Below are 9,949 nucleotides of genomic sequence, written 5' to 3'. Positions count from 1 at the left end.
TATCTGTGTGTGGCAGTGACATAGCCTTGTGGTCACAGGCAGAACAATGTCCCGATATCCTTGTGGTTATAGTTTGAGCAGGGTCAGTTCATGAATGCTCAAGCTAAGAGGTGCCAGGGATCGGGAGCAGCGGCAGTAAATACAATCTAAATGTAAATTCCGATGTAGTTTATCTTCATTTATTCCTATTTTAATAGCTTTTGCTGAATGTGGCCCATGGCCAAGTGCCAGGATATTGGATCAGGCCCACCGTAGAAAATGAGTTTGACACCCTGAGGTAGACAATGTTAACCGGATTCCCCCATCCACCAACCTAACAACTTCTTTACAAACTCAAGCTAGTTTGTAAGATGTGACTATGTTTACCAGAATCCGTGTTCAGTATCTCTAATGGCCCCTTCCCTTTCCCCATGATGGAAAACAGCATCTCTCAGGATCCCTTCGAGCACCTTCCCGGTGATCGAGGTCACGTTGATGGGCCTTCAGTTCCCGAGCTCAGACTTGTGCCCAATTTGGAAAATGGGAACTACATGTGCTTCCAATCTCAGGGAACAACCCATGACTCTACTGAGCTGTTGGAGATATGGGCAAGGGGCTGACAGAGCACCCGTCCCATCTCTTTAAACACCCTTGGGTGGATATCATCCACACCTTACACGCGTCAAGATTAACCCGCACAGTGACTTTGCTGTCAGTGAAGAGAGATGAGAAAGACCAAAGTCCCGTTTGGCCCTCTCTGTGTGACCCTGAAGGACTGTGTCCAGACTGAAGTTCTCCCCCCATACGATCCTCCCCCCAGATTGTCCTCTCTGAGCTCCAGACAGGTGATGCTAAACACTCGGGTGGGAAAGACAAAAATCTACAGTAATGTGTTGAAAGCAACACTAATTTATTTGTATATATCCCAAATATTAAACTCCAGTCCAGTTACAGGAGTTATTAGCATCAGCGGAAACAAACCCCAATTGTCAGAACGAACAAGATTCAGTCGGGATGTGATTAACAGCAGCAATAACAGCAGATTCCAACCCCTGCAGTTACTTGTGAACTCGCTGGTGTGCCAGCAGGCTGGATGACTGAGTGAATCCCTTCCCACACTCAGGGCAGGTGAATGGCCTCTCCCCAGTGTGAACTCGCTGGTGTGCCAGCAGGCTGGATGACTGAGTGAATCCCTTCCCACACTCAGGGCAGGTGAATGGCCTCTCCCCAGTGTGAACTCGCTGGTGTGCCAGCAGGCTGGATGACTGAGTGAATCCCTTCCCGCACTCAGAGCAGGTGAATGGCCTCTCCCCAGTGTGAACTCGCTGGTGTATCAGCAGACTGAATAACTGAGTGAATCCCTTCCCACACTCAGGGCAGGTGAACGGCCTCTCCCCAGTGTGAACTCGCCGATGTGTTTCCAGCTGGGATGGGGAGTTGAAACCTTTCCCACAGTCCCCACATTTACACGGTTTCTCCCCAGTGTCACTGCACTTGTGTCTCTCCAGGTTAGAATATCGGCTGAAGCCTTGTCCACACACAGAGCACGTGTACTGTTTCTCCCCGCTGTGAACGGTGCTTTTTGCTTCCATGGTCAAAGGGCGATGATACTCCGTTCCCGATGAATCGAGTGGCTCCGTCAGATCTTAATGTGATGTTTGGTTTGAGCTTCCGATCAACAAATCCTCTGCTTTTAATACCCTGTAAAGTGAATTTCAAATGGGTAAAAGGGTGGGTGAGGGAGAACCCACAAAAACACAAAGGCAGGTTGTGAAATTGAGCTGAATGAACCTGGTTATTTGTGCGGCCGTCTGCAGAAAAAAAGTGACCATGAAAGCTGTCGGATTGTTGTAATAACCCAACTGGTCACTAATGTCCTTCAGGGACGGGAACCCACCACCCGGTCTGGGCCTACACAAGACTCTGGCCTCTATGGGAGGAGGGAGAGGTGGGCGGGGCAAAGGGGAGGGAATTTAAATATCTGCAACTCGACCAGAACTTTGACAGAACCTCCCAAACCCACAACCTCTACCACCTAGATGGACCGGGGCAGCAGGTACATGGGAAATCCATCACCTCCAAGTTCCCCTCCAAGTCTCACATCCTGACTTGGGCATATATCACCATTCCTACATAATCACTGGGTGAAAATCCTGGAACTCCTCACCTAACAGCATTGTGGGAGGACCTTCACCACACGGACTGCAGCGGTTCGAGAAGCCCCACCATCACCTTGTCAAGGGGCAAATGGAAATTGGAAATATATTCTGGCCTTACTAGCGACTCCCACATCACAAGAATGGATTAAAACAAATCTGTACATTGAAAGCCTCGACAGAAATACTTGTTCCTAAAACAATACTCTTCTACATTGTGAGGACAGTAATCTCCCCTAGAATCCACCGCCGTTGACAGTCTCTCATTGGAAATTGTTGGGCCCGACTGGGCTCAGAGGTACTGGGGGTGAAACCCAGCAGCTTCTCCCCCCCCTCCACTCCAGCTCAAACTGATGCAACAAACAGACCCACACAGGAGGCCAGGGAGCGACTTCCGTATCCAGTGCCCACCCTGATACAGAGCGGCTCTGGATTGGTCTCTCTGTGTTTCCAGTATCGATGCACTTAGGTTCAGTATATGAGGGAGAAGGGAATAGAGGCTTGTGCTGAGAGAGTTAGAACCATAGAATCAGAGAATGGTTACAGCACGGAACATGACCATTCGGCCCGTCGAGCACGTGTCAGCTCTCTGCAAGAGCACCTCAGCTAGTCCCACTCCCCCGCCCTTACCCCACAGCCCTGCTCATGTTTTCTCTCAGGTATTTATCCAATTCCCTTTTGAAAGCTGTGATTGAGTCTGCCTCCACCACCCTCTCAGGCCGTGCATTCTGGATATTAAACACTTGCTGCGCAAAAAGGGTTTTTCTTGTGTCGCCTTTGGTTCTTTTGCCAATCACCTTAAATCTGTGTCCTCTGGTTCTCGACCCTTCTGCCAATGGGAACAGTTTCACTCTATCTACTCTGGCAAGACCCCTCATGATTTTGAACACCTCTTATCAAATTTCCTGCTCTAAGGAGAACATAAGAAATAAGAGCAGAAGTAGGCCATTCGGCCCCTCGAGCTTGCGCCGTCATTTAATATGATCATGGCTGATCTGATCATGGACTCAGCTCCACTTCCCTGCCCGCACCCCATAACCATTTACTCCCTTATCGCTCAAAAATATGTCTATCTCCGCCGTAAATATAGTCAATGACCCAGCCTCCATAGCTCTCTGGGGCAGAGAATTCTAAGATTTACAACCCTAAAAAGAAATTGCCCCTCATCTCAGTTTTGAATGGGTGACCCCTTATTCTGAAACTGTGCCCCCTAGTTCTAGACTCCCCCATGAGTAGAAACATCCTCTCTGTATCTACCTTGTCTAGCCCCCTCAGTATCTTATATGTTTCAATAAGATTACCTCTCATTCTTCTGAACTCCAATGAGTCAACATAGAAACATAGAAAATAGGTGCAGGATTAGGCCATTCAGCCCTTCGAGCCTGCACCACCATTCAATAAGATCATGGCTGATCATTCCCTCAGTACCCCTTTCCTGCTTTCTCTCCATACCCCTTGATCCCCTTAGCCGTAAGGGCCATATCTAACTCCCTCTTGAATATATCCAATGAACTGGCATCAACAACTCTCTGCGGCAGGGAATTCCACAGGTTAACAACTCTGAGTGAAGAAGTTTCTCCTCATCTCAGTCTTAAATGGCCTACCCCTTATCCTTAGACTGTGTCTCCTGGTTCTGGACCAACCCCACAGTCACTGACACCAATCTCCTCCCATGTGATATAAACCAATCCTTGTCACTGACACCAAGTGGGCTGGAAAATATGTTAAAGGGTAAGACTGTAAAAATGCAGTGGAAAACATTTAAGGAGATATTTCATAACTCTCAGCAAAGTATTCAAGTGAGAAATAAAGATGCTAAGAGAAGGATGAACCATCCCTGGCTAACTAAGGAAGTAAAGGATGGTATCAAATTGAAAAAGAGGCATACAATGTCGCGAGGGACAGTGGAAGGCCAGAGGATTGAGAAACTTTTAGAAACCAGCAAAAGACGACTAAAAAAATGATAAAGACAGAGAATGTAGCATATGAGAGCAAGCTAGCAAGAAATATTTATATCCCTGTATTTTTACAGGGATATAAAAAGGAAACGAGTAGCTAAAGTGAACATTGGTCCCTTGGAGGATGAGACTGGAGAATGAGTGCTGGGGCCTCAACTATTTACAATTTATATTAATAACTTGGATGTGTGTAATGAAGTTGATGATACAAAGATAGGTGGGAAAGCAAGTTGTGAGGAGGAAGCAAAGAATCTACAAAGGAATATAGATAGGTTCAATGAGTGGACACAAATCTGGTAGATGGACTATAATGTGGTAAAATAAGTTATATCCTTTGGTAGGAAAAAAAAGCAAATTATTTAAATGGGGACAATTACAAAATGCTGTAGTATGAGGAATCTGGGGGTTCTTGTACATGAAACTCAAAGTTAGCATGGAGGTACAGCAAGTAATCAGGAAGGCAAATGGAATGCTGGCCTTTATTGCAAGGGGGATGGAGTATAAAAGCAGAGAAGTCTCCTGCTACAACTGTGCAGGGCGTTGGTAAGACCACACCTGGAGTACTGCGTGCAGTTGTGGTTTGGAATTGTCTCCATTCCCGTGCCGAGGGGATTGCTACACCAGACGGAGGGGCAACATTTGGGGAAACTGATTCCTCACCAATTTCCATTCTCCTTCTTTCTGGTGGATAATGGAGGGGCCACTGTGTGTAATGTGCAAGTCAGTAAGAATTGTCAGCAGGCTCTTTCTAATTGGAGATTTTATTCAGTGGAAACTTTGACACTATTGTAGATTTTGTACCAAAGATCAATTTAGAATTAAAGTAAAAGTTCATAATTTTATTGCAAATTGAATTTCTGTTGAGAGTTGCTGAATTAAGGGGAAAGATAACACACAGCATTTCTTAAATGGACACTGCAGCCCCGAGAACACAATCAGCAATATATTCAGAATATTAAAGACCAGCCCAGTTATAGGGTTATTAACATCAGCAGAAACAAACCCCAACTGTCAGAATGAACATGGTTCAGTCGGGATGTGATTAACAGCAGCAATAACAGCAGATTCCAACCCCTGCAGTCACTTGTGAACTCGCTGGTGTCTCAACAGGTCGGATGACTGAGTGAATCCCTTCGCACACTCAGAGCAGGTGAATGGCCTCTCCCCAGTGTGAACTCGCTGGTGTCTCAGCAGGTCGGATGACTGAGTGAATCCCTTCGCACACTCTGAGCAGGTGAATGGCCTCTCCCTTGTGTGAACTCGCTGGTGTACCACCAGGTCGGATGACTGAGTGAATCCCTTCCCACACTCAGAGCAGGTGAATGGTCTCTCCCCAGTGTGAGCTCGCTGGTGTACCACCAAGTCAGATGATTGAGTGAATTGCTTCCCACACTCAGAGCAGGTGAATGGTCTCTCCCCAGTGTGAACTCGCTGGTGTTTCAGCAAGGTGGATGACTGAGTAAATCCCTTCCTGCAATCTGAGCAGGTGAACGGCCTGTCCCCGGTATGACTGCGCCGATGAATTTCCAGCTCAGACGGTGATCTGAATACCTTCCCACAGTCACCACATTTCCACAGTTTCTCCATGGTATGGATATCCTTGTGACTCTCCAGGTTGGATGATCAGTTGAAGCCTCGCCCACACACAACACGTTTACAGTTTCTCCCCGCTGTGAATGGTGCGATGTTTTTCAGGCTGTGTAACTGGTTAAAGCTCTTTCCACAGGCAGTGCACTGGAACACTCACTCGGGTGTGTGTGTGTCTCGGTGCTTTTCCAGTCACACTGATATTTGAAATCTTTTCCCACAGACAGAACAGAAAAACATTTCTCCTTCCACTTTCAAAGGCCGATGATATTCAGGTCCTGATGAATCGATTGACTCCGTCAGATCTTGACATGATGTTTGGTTTGTGTTTCCTGTCTGAAAATCTCCCCTTCTCATACGCTGTAAAAGGAGACAACAAAACTCATCACTGTCAGTACAAGACAAAAATTCAGGATAGACACATCTAGTTTCCATGGAACATTCTTTCCTCTCTTGTTCTTCCAAAGCTGTAAATCCCTGTCCCACACACTGTCCCTCCTACTGGGCTGAAATCCAAATCAACACACATTTCTAGACTGTTTCTCCTTCATTCCCAGTTTTCACCACCAATTCTGGCTGGGTTCAGTTCTACACTCACTGGTTCCCCTCCCTCCCCTCCCCTGAATGTGCTGACTCTGGCTGGGTTCAGTTCTACACTCACTGGTTCCCCTCCCTCCCCTCCCCTGAAGGTACTGACTCTGGCTGGGTTCAGTTCTACACTCACTGGTTCCCCTCCCCTCCCCTGAAGGTGCTGACTCTGGCTGGGTTCAGTTCTACACTCACTGGTTCCCCTCCCCTCCCCTGAAGGTGCTGACTCTGGCTGGGTTCAATTCTATACTAAAGCAAAATATTGCGAATGCTGGAATCTGAAATAAAAACAAAGAATGCTGGAAATCTCAGCCGGTCAGACAGCATCTGTGGAGAAACAAAACCCAGAGTTTAAGTTTTGGGTTGACGACCCTTTGTCACACCTGACGAATGTTCGAAAAGAGCACATTCTTAAGCACTGAAAGGGGGAGGGGAAGATCAAAAGGGATGGTCTGTGACATGGAGACAGGAGAGATTAGAGAGACAAAAGGGATGATGGGCCGAAATGAAATGGTAATGTTAGAGGTTAGAAAAATGTTAATCTGGATATTATGTGAATGGCGTGGTAATGACCAGCTGCCATTATAGACAAAGAGAAAAAAAAAGAAGAAAAAAAACATAAGATGGTGGGGAGGGAAAGGGAGCAATAGATGGGCAGAGGTTACGCTCTGAAATTGTTGAACTCGATCTTGAGTCCAGGAGGCTGTAAAGTGCCTAAACGAAAGATGAGGTGCTGTTCCTCGAGCTTGCGTTGAGCTTCGTTGGAACAGTGCAGGAGACCGAGGACGGAGAGGTCAGAGTGGGAGTGGAGAATTAAAGTGACAGGCGACCGGATGCTCAGGGTCACACTTACGGACTGAACAGAGGTGTTCAGCAAAGCAGTTTCCGATCTGCATTTGGTCTCCCCAATGTAGAGGAGACCACATTGTGAGCAGCGAATACAGTATACTAGGTTGAAAGAAGTACAAGTAAATCGCTGTTTCACCTGGAAGGAGTGTTTGGGGCCCTGGACAGTGGGAAGGGAGGAGGTAAAAGGGCAGGTGTTGCATCTCCTGCGCCTGCACGGGAAGGTGCCCTGGGAAGGGGAGGGAGTGCTGGGGTTGACTGCAGCATGGACCAGGGTGTCACGGAGGGAGCGGTCCCTTCGGAATGCTGGGAGGGGGAAGATGTGATTGGTGGTGGGATCACGCTGGAGGTGGCGGAAATGGCGGAGGATGATCCGTTGAACATGGAGGCTGGTGGGGTGAAAGGCGAGGGCAAGGGGAATCCTGTCGTGGTTCTGCGAGGGAGGGGGAGGGGTGAGAGCAGAGGTGCGGGAAATAGAATGGACACGGTCGAGGGCCATACTAACCGCGGTGGAGGGGAATCCTCGGATGAGGGAAAAGGAAGACATGTCAGAGGCACTAGTGTGGAAGGTGACATCAGAGCAGATGCGAGAGAGACGGAGAAACTGGGAGAATGGAATGGAGTCCTTACAGGATGCGGGTGGAGGAAGTGTAGTCCAGGTAGCTGTGGGAGTCAGTGGGCTTATAGTGGATACTGGTCGAAAGCCTATCCCCAGAGATGGAGCGGAGAAGTCGAGGAAGGGAAGGGAAGAGTCGGAGATGGACCATGTGAAGCTGAGGGAAGGGTGGAAATTGGATGTAAAGTGAATGATATTTTCTAGTTCAGGGCGAGAGCAGGAAACGGCACCGATACAGTCATCAATGTACTGGGAAAAGAGGTGAGGGAGGGGACCCGAGTAGGACTGGACCAAAAAATGTTCCACATATCCCATGAAAAGGCAGGCATAGCTAGGACCCATGTGGGTTCTCATAACAACACCTTTAATTAGGAGGAAGTGAGTGGAGATAAAGGAGAAGTTGTTCAATGTGAGAACAAGTTCGGCCAGGCGGAGGAGAGTGGTGGATGGAGACTGGTTGGGTCTCTGCTCGAGGAAGAAGCGGAGCGCCCTCAGGCCATCCTGGTGGGGGATGGAAGTGTAGAGGGATTGGACGTCCATAGTGAAAAGGGGACAGTTGGGGCCGGGAAACTGAAAACTGTTAAAGTGCCGGAGGGTGTCGGAGGAGTCGCGGATGTAGGTGGGAAGAGAGTGGAGAAGGGGAGGAAAAAATAGTTGCGATAGGAAGAAATAAGTTCTGTGGGGCAAGAACAGGCTGAAACGATGGGTCTACTGAGGCAGTCCTGTTTGTGAAACTTGGGAAGGATGTAGAAGCGGGCTGTGCGGGGTTGGGGAACTATGAGGTTGGTGGCTGTGGAGGGAAGATCTCCAGAGGAGATGAGGTCAGTAACGGTCTGGGAAACAGAAACATAGAAAATAGGTGCAGGAGTAGGCCATTCGGCCCTTCGAGCCTGCACCACCATTCAATGAGTTCATGGCTGATCATTCACCTCAGTACCCCTTTCCTGCTTTCTCTCCATACCCCTTGATCTCTTTAGCCCTAAGGGCCATATCTAACTCCCTCTTGAATATATCCAATGAACTGGCATCAACAACTCTCTGCTGCAGGGAATTCCACAGGTTAACAACTCTCTGAGTGAAGAAGTTTCTCCTCATCTCAGTCCTAAATGGCCTACCCCTTATCCCAAGACTGTGTCCCCTGGTTCTGGACTTCCCCAACATCGGGAACAATCTACCTGCATCTAACCTGTCCAGTCCCGTCAGAATCTTGTATGTTTCTGTGAGATCCCCTCTCATCCTTCTAAACTCCAATGTATAAAGACCTAGTTGATCCAGTCTCTCCTCATATATCAGTCCGGCCATCCCGGGAATCAGTCTGGTGAACCTTCGCTGCACTCCCTCAATAGCAAGAACGTCCTTCCTCAGATTAGGAGACCAAAACTGATCACAATATTCCAGGTGAGGCCTCACCAAGGCCTTGTACAACTGCAGTAAGACCTCCCTGCTCCTATACTCAAATCCCCTAGCTATGAAGGCCAACATACCATTTACCTTCTACACCGCCTGCTGTACCTGCATGCCAACTTTCAGTGACACCCAGGTCTCATTGCACCTCCCCTTTTCCTAATCTGCCACCATTCAGATAATATTCTGCCTTCGTGTTTTTGCCCCCAAAGTGGATAACCTCACATTTATCCACATTATACTGCATCTGCCATGCATTTGCCCACTCACCTAACCTGTCTAAGGTCACTCTGCAGCCTCTTAGCATCCACCTCACAGCTCACACCGCCACCCAGTTTAGTGTCATCTGCAAACTTGGAGATATTACACTCAATTCCTTCATCCAAATCATTAATGTATATTGTAAATAGCTGGGGTCCCAGCACTGAGCCCTGCGGCACACCACTAGTCACTGCCTGCCATTCTGAAATGGACCCGTTTATCCCGACTCTCTGCTTCCTGTCTGTCAACCAGTTCTCTATCCACGTCAGTACATTACCCTCAATACCATGTGCTTTAATTTTGCACACCAATCTCTTGTGTGGGACCTTGTCAAAAGCCTTTTGAAAGTCCAAATACATCACATCCACTGGTTCTCCCTTGACCACTCTGCTAATTACATCCTCAAAAAATTCCAGAAGATTTGTCAAGCATGATTTCCCCTTCATAAATCCATGCTGACTTGGACCGATCCTGTCACTGCTTTCCGAATGCACTGCTATATCAGATTATCCAAATGATAGCTTGATGTTCATTGGTGGAGTCGTGGTCCGGTG

General features: G+C 47.9%; 1 pseudogene; it reads right to left on the bottom strand.

The window, feature by feature from the left end:
- Positions 1-1,037: 1,037 nt before the first annotated feature.
- The window catches only part of LOC139256435 (zinc finger protein 271-like), a 61,724-nt pseudogene continuing 52,812 nt past the window's right edge, over positions 1,038-9,949 (bottom strand).

This window comes from Pristiophorus japonicus, chromosome 3, assembly GCF_044704955.1.
Source record: "Pristiophorus japonicus isolate sPriJap1 chromosome 3, sPriJap1.hap1, whole genome shotgun sequence".
Lineage (NCBI taxonomy): Eukaryota > Metazoa > Chordata > Chondrichthyes > Pristiophoridae > Pristiophorus > Pristiophorus japonicus.
Note: the sequence above shows the minus strand (reverse complement) of the source record. Positions and strands in the feature narration are given on the sequence as shown.